Genomic DNA, 17,430 nt, shown 5'->3' with positions numbered 1-17,430 from the left:
GTTCTAACATTCTTTGTGATTCTGTGAAGGAAAGGGCTTTCCTGGTAGTCTGTGAGTACCTTGTCTTTGGAGAAGTTCAAGCAGAACCTAGATGGCCCCTCGGCAGGGCTGTTATAGAGTGAAATGGGACTGTCAAATAAGAGATTATCTTGGAGGATCAGCTTCTCACTAAGAAACTAGAGTTTGATGCATATTTACTTCCAAGTCACTAAATTATGTTTTCTTCCCCTTGGTGTTAAAGGGAAGTTCTCCTTGTGTATCCCTGTCCCTGGACCAGGGGGTCCTATACAGTGGTTGTACCAACATAAATAATCCGAAATAAGAATCCGAGAACTGGACTATATGAAGAAGAATGGTGAATGTAATCAATGTCACTGAATTGTACTTGTAAAAACTGTTGAAAGGGTTATGTTTTGCTGTGTATTCTTAACAACAATAAAATTAATAATCATAAAAAAAAGTCTTATGAATCAACAGAACAACTAGAACAGAAATATTGAGGATGTTTACACATTGTGAAGAATGGAACAATATCACTGAAATATTTGTGTAGAAATTGTTGAATGGGAACCTAAATTGCTGTGTAAATCTTCAGTGAAAACACAAGAAAATATTATTTTTAAAAGAAAAGTTCTTTCTTAGCACAACACCCTTTTAAAGAAATATCTATATGAGTTTAAACTGACAAGCATTAACTGAAAGCACAGATGAGAACTTTAAGGGACAGAGAGCCTCAATTAACAGTGATGAAGCAATATGGATGGAGATAGTGAGAATGGTGACACAACGTGAAGAGTGTAACCAATGTTATTGAACTGGTCATGTAGAAATTGTGAGTGGGTGTATGTCTGGTGTTACATATTGCCACCAAAAATAAAAAATTTTTTAAGATCCCTTTATAAGGCCTCTAGGATCATTTTTGTGCTTTGGGAATTTTTCCTTTGTTTGATTATTTCAACAGAACATTCTTCATACTTACTAATGGTTGGATTTGTCTAGGAAACTTGTTAGGACAGAAGATTCCCAGGGCCCTTCCCTGGAAATTGTCCATGGCATCACCATGAGTCAAGGCCCCACTCCACAGCAACTCACAACAACAACTGTGGGTCAAGCGCTGTTGTTGTTGTTGTTGTTGTTAGGTGCCGTCGAGTTGGTTCTGACCTAAAGCAACCCTATGCACAACAGACCGAAACACTGCCCGGTCCTGCCCCATTCTTACAATCGTTGTTATGCTTGAGCTCATTGTTGCAGCCACTGTGTCAGTCCACCTCACTGAGGGTCTTCCTCTTTTCTGCTGACCCTGTACTTTGCCAAGCATGATGTCCTTCTCCAGGGACTGATCCCTCCTGACAACATGTCCAAAGTATGTAAGACACAGTCTCGCCATCCTTGCTTCTAAGGAGCATTCTGGTTGTACTTCTTCTAAGGCAGATTTGTTCGTTCTTTTGGCAGTCCATGGTATATTCAATATTCTTCGCCAACACCACAATTCAAAGGCATCAACTCTTCTTCGGTCTTCCTTATTCATTGTCCAGCTTTCACATGCATATGATGTGATTGAAAACACCATGGCTTGAGTCAGGAGCACCTTAGTCTTCAAGGTGACGTCTTTGCTCTTCAACACTTTAAAGAGGTCCTTTGCAGCAGATTTACCCAATTCAATGTGTCTTTTGATTTCTTGACTGCTGCTTCCATGGCTGTTGATTGTGGATCCAAGTAAAATGAAATCCTTGACAACTTCAATCTTTTCTCCGTTTGTGATGATGTTGCTCATTGGTCCAGTTGTCAAGATTTTTGTTTTCTTTATGTTGAGGTGCAATCCATACTGAAGGCTGTGGTCTTTGATCTTCATCAGTAAGTGCTTCAAGTCCTTTTCACTTTCAGCAAGCAAGGTGGTGTTATCTGCATAACACAGGTTGTTAATGAGTCTTCCTCCAATCCTGATGCCCCATTCTTCTTCATATAGTAGAGCTTTTCATATTATTTGCTCAGCATACAGATTGAACAGGTATGGTGAAAGAATACAAACCTGATGCACACCTTTCCTGACTTTAAACCAATCGGTATCCCCTTGTTCTGTCCGAACAACTGCCTCTTGATCTATGTAAAGGTTCCTCATGAGCACAATTAAGTGTTCTGGAATTCCCATTCTTCGTAAAGTTATCCATAATTTGTTATGATCCACACAGTTGAATGCCTTTGCATAGTCAGTAAAACACAGGTAAACATCCTTCTGGTATTCTCTGCTTTCAGCCAGGATCCATCTGACATCAATAATAATATCCCTGGTTCCACGTCCTCTTCCGAAACCGGTCTAAATTTCTGGCAGTTCCCTGCCGATATACTGCTGCAGCCATTTTTGAATGATCTTCAGCAAATTTTTGCTTGTGTGTGATATTAATGATATTGTTCTATAATTTCCACATTTGGTTGGATCACCTTTCTTGGGAATAGGTATAAATATGGATCTCTTCTATTCAGCTGGCCAGGAAGCTGTCTTCCACTTTTCTTGGCATAGATGAGTGAGCACCTCCAGCACTGCATCTGTTTGTTGAAACATCTCAATTGATATTCCATCAATTCCTGGAGCATTGTTTTTTGCCAATGCCTTCAGAGCAGCTTGGACTTCTTCCTTCAGTGCCATCAGTTCCTGATCATATGCTACTTCTTGAAATGATTGAACATTGACTAATTCTTTTTGGCTTAATGATTCTGTGTGTTCCTTCCATCTTCTTTCGATGTTTCCTGAGTCATTTAATATTTTCCACATAGAATCCTTCACTATTGCAACTCAAATCTTGAATTTTTTCTTCAGTTCTTTCAGCTTGAGAAACACTGAGCGTGTTCTTCCCTTTTGGTTTTCCATCTCCAGCTCTTTGCACATTTCACTATAATATTTTACTTTGTCTTCTCGTGCTGCCATTTGAAATCTTTTGTTCAGTTCTTTTACTTCATCATTTCCTTCTTTTGCTTTAGCTGCTTGACATTCGAGAGCAAGTTTCAGAGCCTCCTCTGACATCCACCTTGGTTTTTTCTTTCTTTCCTGTGTTTTCAATGACCTCTTGCTTTCTTCATGGATGATGTCCTTGATGTCATTCCACAACTTGTCCGGTCTTCGGTCATTAGTGTTCAATGCATCATATGTATTCTTCAGATGGTCTCTAAATTCAGGTGAGATGTACTCAAGGTCATATTTTGGCTCTTGTGGACTTGGTCTGGTTTTCTTCAGTTTCAGCTTGAACTTGAATATGAGCAATTGATGGTCTGTTCCACAGTTGGCCCCTGGCCTTTTTCTGACTGATGATATCAAGCTTTTCTATTGTCTCTTTCCACAGATGTACTCAATTTGATTTCTGCGTGTTCTGTCTGGTGAGGTTCACAGGTATAGTCACTGTTTATGTTGGTGAAAGAAGCTATTTGCAATGAAGAAGTCATCGGTCTTGCAAAACTCTATCATTTGATCTCTGGCATTGTTTCTATCACCAAGGCCATATTTTCTAACTACTGTTCCTTCTTTGTTTTCAACTTTTGCATTCCAATCACTAGTAATTATCAATGCATCTTGATTGCATGTTTGATCAATTTCAGACTGCAGCAGCTGATAAAAACCTTCTATTTCTTCATCTTTGGCCCTAGTGGTTGGTGCATAAATTTGAATAATAGTATTAGCTGGTATTCCTTGTAGGCATATGGATATTATCCTATCACAGACAGCATTGTACTTCAGGATAGATCTTGAAACGTTCTTTTTGATGATGAATACAACACCATTCCTCTTCAAGTTGTCATTCCCAACATGGTAGACTACATGACTGTCCGATTCAAAATGGCCAATACCAGTCCATTTCAGCTCATTAATGCCTAGGATATCAATGTTTATGCTTTTCATTTCATTTTTGACAATTTCCAGTTTTCCTAGGTTCATAGTTTGTACATTCCAAGTTCCAATTATTAATGGATGTTTGCAGCTGTGTCTTCTCATTTTGTATTGTGCCACATCAGCAAATGAAGGTCCCAAAAGCTTTACTCCATCCACATCATTAAGGTCAACTATACTTTGTGAGGCAGCTCTTTCCCAGTCATCTTTTGAGTGCCTTCCAACCTGGAGATGTTCATCTTCCAGCACTATATCAACAATGTTCTGCTGCTATTCATAAGGTTTTCACTTTCCCGAAGTAGACTGCCGGGTCCTTCTTCCTAGTCTGTCTTAGTCTGGAAGCTCAGCTGAAATCTGTCCTCCGTGGGTGACCCCGTTTGTATCTGAATACTGGTGACATAGCTTCCAGCATCAGGGCAACACGCAATCTCCCACAGTATGACAAACTGACAGACATGCGTGCTTTTAATCTATTAACTCTGTGATTCCTTACCATGAATTTGGAACTAAGCATTATTTTTTCACACTGGGACACCGAGGTGCAGGGAGGGTAATTAAATGCAGAGAGTCACACAGCAAATGATGTTAAGCTGGTAGTTCTAAACCAGGGGATCAGGTATGAATTCCAGTCCCTTAACCACTACTCTACACTGCCTGGCACACTAGGGCAAAAAGGATGTGGTGTGTTTAGTCTCCTGGCTCTTCCTGCTGCCACATCCAACTACATGTATACATATGTATATATGTATCTGTACATATATATAAAATACACATATAGATGATTCAATATATATACAAAACCCACTGCCATCCACTTGATTTCTACTCATAGTGACTACTTAAGGCTCAGTAGAACTGCAGAACTGCCCCATAGGGTTTTCTGAGGTGTAATCTTTTTGGAAGCATATCTTTGCTTTTGTGTTCTGCAGAGGCACTGACTGGATTCCAACCCCTGACATTTTGGTTAACAGCCAAGTGTTTAACCATAGTGCAACCAGCGGTCCTTACCTGATAGTGAAAGCAATTGCAGAATCTACCTGTTTAACCATCTGACACTGGCACTTTTATTTGTGAGGGACTGGTAAACTCTCTTTCGATGGATACTGTTCTGTTTAGACCTTCAAATGCTGCTGGAGGAGTCAGTAATGATAAAGCATGTTTTCTTATAAATGTCCATTTTCATTTGCATGGAGTTTTTCAGTGAGTCCAGTGATTTCTCATGTAAATTACTGGCAACATGTTCTTAATCTACTTGTATCTATCTTTAAGAATCCTTAGATATATTGTCTGGTTTCATTTTTCAGTTCATAACTCAAGTGATGGTGCAGCTCATGGACTGAAGATGGGAAAAGATTTTGGTTAGGAAAACTCCTCAGGGGAGCAGACAATCCAGACAGACTCCTGTCCCCCACGTGTCAGACCTCAGCATTTTCTGCTCCCTCCACGGCAGACCCTGTCTGTCTCCAGTAACCTGGATAAGAAAGAGTTTCTTGCAAATAGTTCCTTGGCCTCTTTGGAGATACTTAGTAGAAACTTGTAATTGGTTTTGGTAATTTGCAACTGGGGAAACATTTTTCAGAGATACTGTCACCTCCCCAAGCCTACACTGTCAATGCCACTGGAGGAGAAAAGATGATTTTAAATCTATGGGAAGGAGAGGAAACAGAATCAAATACCATGACCTCTGGGTCTGGTTGCCTCCCTCAGACACTTGCTCCAGATATCATGACCTTCACATTGAGTCCATTGTCCTGAATGTGGGAAGGAGTCAGGTGAGTATTTTCTATTTCAGTCTGAGAGACAGAGTGTGTAAGGGAATGAGGTGTATCAGGGTATAGGTAAGAATCATATTGCAGTAAGGAAATCTTCTGTGTTCAAAACTGGCCCAGTGTCACAGAGGAAGCAAGAGTGAGTCCTGATCTTGAGCCAAATGAAAACAGAGAGATGGGACCATGGACCCTGTCGCAATCCCTGAATGCTGGTAGTGTTATTTAGTGTCATCCTCAAGGATAGTGATATTTGGTGTTTAATCCTGGGATCATAGAACCTGATTTTAAAGATGCTTACAGGCTGTAGTTCTGAATCAACCTGCTGTTCAGCCTACTGTACAGGAATCATAAGAATTGTCAGTATTACTAGAGGGGTGCATGTAACACCTCCAAACTTGTAATACAGAGCAGGATGAATCTGCGTGAATCATTGAATCCTGTGCAGAAATAGAGTATCTGAATTGTTGTTGCTAGAATAGAAATGTTTTCTCTAATTCTGGTGTATGATTCGTTAATGAGAGAGTAATGGTGTCTCTCCTGGAAGCATCCATCATTTGATTATGGGGAGACAATTTTCCTTCCAGAAGTCAGGGGAGTAGCATTTAGGGAAAAGCTAACTTGATAATAATGGTTTTCACACAGCAACTGACAAGCTCAAGTGTACCTTGCTCCATTTTTCTCTGGCTGAAAAATATTCTAATATCAAACAAAAATTAACAGTTTAAATTTATAGAATGCACAAGATGGCATTCTTTACAGGTTTCATTTTCTACATGTCTTATTTCTCAATACTGTTCACCAATCTCACCTCACTTCTAATACTTTTTATTTCACTTATGTGTTCATTAGTTGATGAGTATATGAAGTGAAAGTAGCAGTGGCTTACTTTCTACTCTACACTATTTTATCACTTATTAATATTTTGTGTCCCATAGTTTATGGCATGATATGAGGTAGTTCAGTAATTCCTGTGATAGGTGTCAATGTAGTTTGTTCCTAGGATATAAGCAAATGTGTCATTCTGTGACCATCTTAATACGGAGCCAATCTTGGGTTCACTAAATCCTACCAGTTCATGAGACGAGTTCCTGTAGTATTCTACTGCAATCTGTGAATCTGTACTTTTTTTCTTTTTTTTACATATTTAAGCTTTATTTATAATTGATATTGTCCTGTGGGCTAGGGTCCCTCATAGTGCAGAGGTTAAGAGCTCAGCTACTAATCAAAATGTCGGCAGTTCGAACCACTCCTTGGAAACCCTTGGAAACCCTCTGGGGCAGCTCTGCTATGTCCAACTATGAGTTGGAATTGACTCAAAGGCAATAGGTTTATTGGCCTACAGAAAAAATTTTTGCACAGAAATAAAAACTTGTTACAACCAGCAAAATAAGATAAAATATCACCAGTAGAAATTAAAATGACAAGGTGTCAATCCAAAACTAAATACAGAACTGGATTATTGGAAGGACACAGCTAAGTAATTTGGTGAGGTGCAGTTAATTGTTTTTATATGGCCTTTCTCACCATGGTCTTGTAACTCCCACAGTGATTGGGTAAGACTACACAAATAAGGTGCTCATGACCACCAAAGGGACTGGACAGCCTGCTGCTAAAGCGAATAAGTTACATAAAACCTTGTGGGGGTGGCTAATGCAAGTAAGTTTTATGGAACCCTTATAGAGGACTGGTCAGATTTGCCACCCTGCTAGGTTTAAAGGGATCCATTTCCATAGGCTGTGGAGGACCTCAGTAACATCTAAGAAGATGAACCAAGAGCAGAGCACATCTTTTGGACCCGAGTCTTAGTGCTGAGAAACTCCTAGACCCGGGAGACAAAGAAAGCTGTAACACTGGAGACAGGGAGAAGCACAGCAAGCACAGCAGGGTTCAATGGCAGAGACAATGCCAGCAGCAAACACAAGAGGCTGACCCAAGATGCTGCTGTGGGCTCCCTGGCTTACCAAGTGAGGTGGCTGCAGAGGCTATGCAGACCCAAGGGTGAGAAAGCCGAGCATCCTTGGGCAGGAAGTTTGTTGATGGTGTTTTGTACTTCCAGGCACTTATCGGCAGAGATAAAAGAGCTTTGTAACACTTGCCGGAGTAGGGCATAGGCCAAGGTAAGAGCATAGGGCAGAGAGGAGCTGAGAGAGAAGTCCTGCACTGAAGAAGGGAGATTTTGCCTACATGCTTTGTGATCCTGATCGTCAGTTTCTAGCATGTAACTTCCCTAACAAACCCCAAAACTGTGAGTATCATCTGTGAGCTCCGTGTGGCTATTGCAACAAACTATAGAACCCAGTGGAGAAGTATAGATTGCTCTGGGAGGCATGGATGGTGCCAGTATTGGTAACAAGTTTGGAGAGAGAAGGTATGTCTGACTTACTCCTCATAGGAATCAGCCTTGGGCTGATGCCGATGGTGATTCTCCCCCCTCGTGAAGTTAGAGGAGGTTAGACACCTCTACCACCGTGCCATTTTTCCCACTTGGTTAGTGCAGCATGGTGGTTATATGTACTAACTTTACAACCAGCTCAGCCAAGTATAAGTCCCCAACCTGTCCCAAACCAGCACGTGAATTTAGAGAAATCACTTAACCTCTTTATGCTTAAGTTCCTCTTTTCTCTGTAATGAATGCAATAGTAGTGCCTTCCTCATTGAAGAAGTCACCATATGTATGGTCTTCATAGCATACATTCCAAGTGCTCTTTAAAGGTTATACATCCAACTTTTAGAAACTCCTTATGAAAGGAAAACATTGAGTCAGTGTTCCTAAGTAGGAATTAATGGTAGATGGAGAATAGTGAATTTTTAAGTTGACAAGATACATGGGGTCCATGTTGCATTTTCCCATGTGGGACCCTCTGGTTCTGAAGACAAATATCAGTCACAGAAAATTGAGAAAATGTCCTCTAGGGATTTGGCATTAGGAATAATTTTCTTATCACAGGTTATAGTTGGTTTCCTGGGGGAATTTCTCTCTATTTTACTATTATATCTTCCTTCCACAGACTTGATTCTTAGGCACTTGACTGTAGCCAACTCCATGGTTATTCTGTCTAGAAGAATTCCAGGGACCATGGCTGTTTTTGAGTGGAAAGATTTCCTCCATGATTTTGGATGCAAACTTGTTTTCTATATTCAGAGTGGGCAGGGGAGTGTCCATTGGTAGCACCTGTCTCTTGAGTATCTTCCAGGCATCACCATCAGCCCCAGGAACTCTAGATGGGCAGAGCTTAAGATGAAAGCTCCCAAGTACGTGAATGCCTCCATATCCCTGTGCTGAATCCTGCACATGCTGGTAAATATCACTATGTATATCATTAGCAAATGGAACTACAGAAACATCACAGAGAAGAAAGATTTAGTATATTGTTCTGCTGTAGTTTCTGGGAAAAAAGCAGACTCACTGCGTGCTGCATTATTACCTCTCCCTGATATTTTGTCTTTGGGACTCATGCTCTGGGCCAGCGGCTCCATGGTTTTCATCCTGTACAGACACAAGCAGCAGGTCGAACACATTCTCAAGAACAATGCCATCCTTGTCCTGGTAAACACCTTTGTATCTTTTTATACCCTCTCCTCCATTTTTCAAGTATTTGCATCTTTTTTTTTTATTCTCATACTGGTTGGTGGCTGGTGAACACAGGTGCACTAACTGCTGTGTGTTTCCCAACTGTCAGCCCCTTTGTCCTCGTGAGCTGTGATTCCAGCATCTCCAGGCTCTGCTTTGCCTGGATAAGGAAGAAAAAATTCCCTCATCTTGCCAGAAATACTTAATTGCACGTTTTTGCATAAGATTCAGTTGTTTATTCGCCACACAGAATCCAAGCACATATGATACAATTGTATTACAAGACAGTAATGGTACACACAGATGCACACAGATATATGTAAATGTGTGTGTGTAGGTATATGGGTGTGTGTAAGTATCAACCAGGTTATGTTTCTAGTTCTTCAAGCAATAATTGGGAAATTGCACATTGGGAAATGTAAAAATTATACTAACTGCAACAATAATAAACAGCTTTACCCCTACACTTGATTTTATCTGACATTGATATCACTGTGCTAGCTGTCTTTGTTATCTAATGCTTTTGTAACAGAAATGCCACAAGTGGATGGCTTTAACAAAGAGAAATTTATCTTCTCACAGTTTAGGAGGCTAGAAGTCCAAATTCAGTGTGCCAGCTTCCAGGAGAAGGCTTTCTCTCTCTGTATGATCTGGGGGAGAGTCCTGAATCTCCCCCCTGTCTAGGATCTTCTCAGCTTAGGAAACCCGGGCACTTCTCCTGGCACTACTTTCTTGGTGGTATGAGGTCCCCATGTCTCTCTGCTCATCTCTCTATTTATATTTCCAAAGAGACTTGCTTAACACACAACCAAATCTTGTGGATTGAGTCCTGCCTCACTAATATAACTGCCACTAATCCCACCTCATTAACATCACAGAGGTAGGATTTATATCACATAGGAAACACACATCAGAAGACAAAATGGTGGATAATCACACAATACTGGCAATCATGGACTGGCCATACTGACACATATTTTTGGGTGACATGATTCAATCCAAGACACAAGCTGATCAGTTGGTTACAATAACACAGGATGCAATATTCATTTTTCTAGTTTAACTTTTCTGATTTGGCTATATTGTATTGCTTGAAAAATTTATCCAGTTGAATATAGTCAAGCCTGTATTTGACTTTGAAAGGATCACTTAGTATATTTATGTTGAATGTTATAAAGGATGTATTTGCATTTGGATTTGTCAACTTATTTTTGTGATCTTCACGATACTTGCTTTATTTTATTATTTTTTCTATCTTCTTCTGGGATATTTCAAAAATAGTTCTATATTTTACCCTTTTCTAAGGAGGCTGAATATCAATTTCCTCTTGGATTTTAACCTAGAAATTACAGCATACATTAAAAACTGATCACAGTGTCAAGGTATTTCATTCTTTTAACCACCTTGACAATGTAAGAACAATATTGTAACACTAATCTATTCACCTTTGCTTCACCTAAAAAAAAAATCTGGTATGTATTTAAAGTGCTCAAATATGTATTAAACATTAATTATGTTTTTTTATGTATTTTAAAATAGTAAAGATACTTTAAATTTACCTCCTTTTAGCCCATCCCAGTCATAACTCTCAAGGATAACCACTATTCTCATATCTTACAGTTTAGATTATTTTCAATTCTTATGTATATTATATATATGAAACTACAGTGTATGAACTCTTTGTTATGGGAATTTTAAAAAGTTCATGTATTGTATTGACTTTATCTGTAGCTTCTGAGGTTTTGTGTGTGTGTGTGCTAAATAGATGGGTAACAAAACATTGGAGATTTCACCCATCTTCACATGTACAGTTGAGCGACATTAAATATATTCATTATGTTGTTCAGCTGTCACCATGAGCCACACCCATATTTTTTCCATTTCCCTTAGCAGAGGTTTAGTGTCCCCTCAAACTTTTGTCTTTCTTTCCCCCTTCCTATTAACCACCCATGCTTACCACTAATAAACTTTGATCTCTATACTGTTACCTATTTGAGACAGTTCATGTACTTGGATCATACAATGTGTGTCCTTTCGTGACTGACTTATTTCACTCAGCATAATGGGCAACTGTGCGTGTGTGTTTTTCATTGTTTGTTTTATTTTTTATTTATTGTGCATTAAGTGAAAGTTCACAAATCAATCCTGTCTCTCATACAAAAACTTATACCCACCTTGCTAAGTACTCCTAGCTGCTCTCCCCCTAATGAGATAGCATACTCCTCCTCTCCATCGTGTATTCCCCATGTGCATTCAACCAGCTCCTGCCCCACTCTGCTTTCTCATCTTGTCTCCATACAGGAGCTGCCCACATAGCCTCATGTTTCTACATGATTCAAGAAGCTCACTTCTCTCCAGGATCATTTTCTGTCGTAGGGTCCAGTCCAATCCCTGTCTGAAGAGTTGGCCTCAGGAATGGTTCCAATCTTTGGCTAACAGAAGGTCTGGGGACGATGACCTCCGGGGTCCCTCTAGCCTCAGTCAGACCATTAAGTCTGGTCATTTTACGAGAATTTGAGGGTTTTTTTTTTGTTTTTAATTAATAGTTTATTTTGATATATTTTTGCTGAAGGTCTACTATCAGCAAAGATGTGTTCCTTGTTCATATTTTGGAGAAGTAGAATTCAAGCAGGTGTCACAAATGGTCTGATCTTGACTGCTAGCCTCAAGGTTTATGATTGGAACCCACCAAGTGGCGCCATGAAAGAACGGCCTGTCAAAATGCCTCCATAAGGATTACTACAAAGAAAGGGTGGAAGAAAAGGGGGTATCATGGCGAGGAAACCAAATATATTGATCTTTACCCAAAGGCAACAAGATTTTAGCAGAAGTACTTTCAGGATGCGGGTAGGGTTGAGGCTTGATATCTGTTGCCGTTGAGACAATTCCAACTCACAGCTACCCTATAGTACAGTGTAGAATTGCCCAATAGGTTTTTCTAGGCTGTAATCCTCATGGAAGCTGACTACCACATATTTAGCCCTTAGAGCGACTGGTGGGTTCAACCGCCAACCTTTTGGTTAACAGCCAAATGCCTACCCACTGAGCTACCAGGGATTCTTAAACATTCCCTAGGTACCTTTTATATGTTGCAGCATGGAAGAACGGTCCAGAAATCTGCTTTTATAAATATTATAGACAAGAAAACTCTATGGAACCCACTCTATAAAACATGAGTTTGCCATACATCTGAATTGACTTGACAGAAACAGATTTGGTTTTGGTTTGGTGCTAAGCACTGGGTTGATAGAGATAAAACATTCAAGAGATAAGACAAATCCTTAGCTATGGGACCAGAAGAACTGGATGGTGCTAGGCTATCATTACTGATCAAGGAATTGATAGAAAAAACTTGATCAAAAGGGGAAAAAGTATGAAATAGAACTTCAAATTCATACTGAATCCAGACTTATTGGACCTATTAAAACTGGAGGTACCCCTAAATGTATAGCTCTGAGAAAATCTTCAAACCATGAGCCAAAAGTATTCTCTGAAATCTTCTTTAAACTAAAAAACACTTTAGCTAAGTTAGTAAAGAATGTTCTCCATGAGCATTGTGCTCTTTTAAAGAATTACCTATATGAGATCAAATTGTTAACAGTAACTCTAAAGCATAGATGAGAAGTTTAAAGAGTAGTGAGTCTAAGTCAATAGTGGTGAAACAATATGATGGAGATAGCAAGAATGGCGATATAAGGTGAAGAATGTAACCAATATCAATAAACTGTACATGTAGAAACTGATGAATGAGTATATGTTCTGCTATGTATATTGTCATGAAAGTAAAAATTAAAAAAAAATAGAGAGGTAAGATACCTAAGAGTACCTGTCTGGTGAGGTCGCTTTAATGGCGGAGGAACAATTTGCAAAAAGAGGGTGAGAATGGTTGTACAACTCAAAGAACATAACCAGTGTCACTGAATTGTGCATATAGAAATTGTTGAATTGGACTATGAACTTCCGTGTATATTCTCGACAACAAAAACTATAATAAAATGAATTCTATTAAATTAAAAGAGTTGCTGCCCTAGTGAATCAGCCTTTTGCAGATACAGCAAGTCCATATCCACCCTGCAATCAATGACTTTCTTCAATCTCCTATTCAGTCCACCCAATCCACTCAAACCTCTCCTGTAATAGATAGCTTTGAAGAGGTCACCAGCGACGACACAAAGATGATGGCAATGTTGGGGATCAACAGAGGATGAGAGGCATTAGACCCCCTGATCACCACCCATAGCCACCCCATCACACTGCCCATTACCCAGCACAAAACAACCAGGGTCAGTCACAGTCATATTGCCAGGGCTGGCACGCCAGCATTTGTGATGTAGTTCATTCATGTTGGTACAACCACTGTAGGACCCTCTGATACAGGAACAGAGACACACAAGGAGAACTTCCCTCTAATATCAAAGGAGAGAAAACATTTAATTTAGTTGCTAATAGAAGTAAATATGCATCAAAGGCTAGATTCTCAGTGAGTAGCTGGTTGTCCAATATAATCTCTTATTTGACAGTCCACTTTCTCTCTATAAAAGCCCTACCAAGGTGCCATCTAGGCTCTGCTTAAACTTCTCCAAAGACAACGCACTCACTACCTACTAGGAAAGCCCTTTCCTCCTTAGAATCACACAGAACGTTAGAATGATCTTCCTCACTACCGTCATGTGCCTCAAATCGTCATGAGCCTAGCTCCTAAAAAAAAAGGTTGTCATCAGGTGGGCTCTGACTCATGGTGACCCAGTGTGTGTCAGAGTAGAATTGTGCTCTATACCAGGGTTTTCAGTGGCTGTTATCTTAATGGAGAAGGAGCTCTGGTGATGGCAGTGATTAAAACACTCAGCTGCTAACAGAATATTTAGACTTTGAAATCCACCAGTTGCTCCTTAGGAGAAAGATATGGTAGTTGGCTTCTGCAAAGATTACAGCCTTGGAAAACCTATGGGACAGTTCTACTCTGTCTCATAGGTTGCTATGAGTTGGATAGACTCATTGACAAGGGGTCTTTATGGAAGTAGATCAAAAGGCCTTTCTCCTGTAATTGTGCTGTGTTGCCTGGAACCACCAAACTTTCCATTATTAGTGTAGTCCAAACTGTTTGTGCCACCCAGGACCTTCACCATCAACAGACTCCCCTTATTAGGTTCCCTTTTTCTTCCCTCCATTTCCCTGTTGGTTTTCTGTCATCAAATCATTCAACAATTATCCTCTGATTCATTCTTAACTCTTGGTCATGACTTGTGCCCTTCCCCTACTACCTCCACATCTACCTCCGTGCTGCTCTTGGACACATATTCTGTAAAAGGAGGAGATAGTTCTACCTGACAAATAGCGATATGACTACTGTCTATCCACGTCATAATTTTGGATCAGGGAACACCACAGGCACTAGAACCTATGCGCTCTGCTGATGCACATTTTCTGTGTCCACCCCTCGAATATATAGGGCAAGATGCACTTGGGTCCACAGAACAGCTCACTCAGAACTGAGGGGAGAGAAAAAAGACACCAATTGTTGCTTTTCTTTTGATGCATTCAGTCATTTGTTCATTCATTTATGCACTAATCGATTGTGAGTTCCTTCATTTGTTTATTCCTTCATTCATTTCTTCCATCACTAGTTGCATGGACAACCACTGCTACCTGTTCTGTTGTTGCTGTCTGCTGTCAAGTGGATTCCAACTCATAGTATTCCCATCTGTTAAAGTGTATAACAGATCTTCTCTGACACAGATGGGGTCACCATGAGTTGGAGTTGGCTCAGTGGAGTTGACTCAATGGTAAAAATGCTTTTTGTTTGAGTGTCTGTTACAGGTAAGATCTCCCACCTCATGGGACTCAAAATTTATGTTTTCTTCCACAATATGTGTTAGAAAATAGATTATCCTAAGAATAGATACTGAGTGTTATGGATTGTATTGAGTCCCCCAAGAATATACCTTAACATTCTAACCCTTGTACCTGTGAGTATGACTTTGCTTGGAAGTAGGTTCTTTCTTTGAAGATATTATCAGCTAAGTTAGAGAGATCTTACTGGAGTAGGTTGAGTCCTAATCCAATCTGAGTGCTGTCCTTATAAAGAGGAGAACAGACATATGCAGAGACACAAGAGGAGGACTGTCATGTGAAGAGGTATCTACACACCAAGGAAGGCCAATAAACACCTAGGGCTACCAGACGCTGGGAGAGACAAGGAGATCTTCCCCTAGAGTGGACAAAGAGAGCATGGCCCTTTTGAAACCTTGAATTCAGACTTTTTGCATCCAGCACTATGAAGAAAATGAATTTGTGTTCTTTAAAGCCCCACTTTGTGTTATTTTGCTATGACATTCCTAGAAAACTAAAACAATGTGCGAGGAGCTCTGGTGGCACAATGGTTAAGCTTTTCTATGCTTATTGAAAGGTTGGAGGTTCAAACCCACCCCACAGATCCATGAATGAAAGATCTGGTGATCTGATCCAATAAAGATTACTGCCTAGAAAATTCTATGGGGCAGTTCTACTCTGTCACATGGGGTTGCCCAGTGTCATAAATTGACTTAATGAGTCACAATAACAGCAAGACAATAAGCATGAGTCAGGATATATTTAACTCATTGATGTGGGAACCAGAAGAAAGATGGTTCATTGAGTCCTTCAGGAAAATACACACTTACTCTCACACATTCTCCTTGTTGAGCTCCTCTTCACTGCCCCTGGTAAGCACTGATCATGGCACACTTGGCCCCTGGGGGGTCTCCAGGGTCTTATCTCTGCTGCCACATCTTGAGTGGGGCAGGGCAAGTGGGAAAGGGGAGGAGGAGAGACAAGGAGGCTGGACCATGGAGAGAGAGAAAAGGGGGAAAGAAGGGGGACCATATGGAGGCAGCATTTGCAGGGTCAGAGAGAGGCAGGAATAAGGAAGGGAGGAAATAGGAGAATGGAATAGGAAGAACAGAAGACAGAGCACAAAGAGGTTTAGGCACAGAAGGAGAAGGTGTGAGAGAGGAGAGAAAGGGGAGAGGAAAAGGGACTGTGGTAACCATTTGATGCTCTTGAGTTAAGTAAGTTACATTGAAGTACCTGATATTGTGTTGTTATTGTTGGATGCTGTACAGTACTTTCTGACTCCTAAGGACCACATGGAAACCCTGCTGGTGTAGTGGTTAAGTGCTATGGCTGCTGACCAAAAGGTCAGCAGTTCGAATCCTCCAGGCACTCCTTGGAAACTCTATGGGGCAGTTCTACTCTGTCCCATAGGGTTGCTAAGAGTCGGGATCGACTCAACAGCACTGGGTTTGGTTTTGGTTTTCGGTAAGGACCACATGTGACAGAGTAGAACTGCCCCATTGTATTTTTTTTTAGCTGTAATCTTTACAGAAGCAGATAGCCAGTTCTTTCTCCTGTGTAGACACTGAGTGGGTTCAAACAACTGATTTTTGGTTAGCAGTTGAGTGCCTAACAGTTGTGTCACAAGGAGTCCTTACCTGATAGTTAAAGTAATTATAGAATCTGCCTGTTTAGTCATCCAGTCCTGGAGCTTTTATTTGTGATGGGCTCATAAACTCTCTTTTAATGAATATTGTTCTCTTCAGGCCTCCTATCACTGCTGGAGGAGTCAATGATGATAAACTGTGTTTTCCTACAAAATGTCCATTTTCATTGGCACTGAGTTGTGTGAGTCCAGGGCCTTCTCATGTACACTACTGGCATCATGTTGTTACTCTACTTGTATCTCTCCTTAAGAATCCTTAGGTATTTTGTCTGATTCCATTTTTCAGTTCATAACTTCAGTCTCCAGGATTCTGGACAAGAAAGAGCCTCTCACAAACATTTCTATGGACACTTTGGAGATAATGACTAGAAACTTGTAATTGGTTTTGGTAATTAGCAACTGGGGAAACATTTTGCAGAGATATTTTCAGCTCCCCAAGCCTGCACTGTCAATGTCACTGGAGGTGAAATGATAATTTCAGTTCTAGGGGGAGGAGAGGACACAGACTAAAATACCAGGATCTCAGGTCCTGGCTGACTCCTGCAGGCTCTTGCCCTGGATGTCATGGCCGTTGCACTGAGTCCAATGTCCTGGCAGCGGGAAAGAGTCAGGTGAATATTCTCTATTTCAGTCTGAGGGGTAGAGTCTGAAAGAGAAGGAGGTGTACCAGGGTCTCGGTAAATGATCATACAAGAATGAGGAAATCTTCTGGGTTAGAAACTAAACCAGTCTTATA

Source organism: Loxodonta africana, chromosome 11 (genome assembly GCF_030014295.1).
Source record: "Loxodonta africana isolate mLoxAfr1 chromosome 11, mLoxAfr1.hap2, whole genome shotgun sequence".
Taxonomy (NCBI): domain Eukaryota; kingdom Metazoa; phylum Chordata; class Mammalia; order Proboscidea; family Elephantidae; genus Loxodonta; species Loxodonta africana.
The sequence above is the reverse complement of the archived record's forward strand: the minus strand, read 5'-3'. Positions refer to the sequence as shown.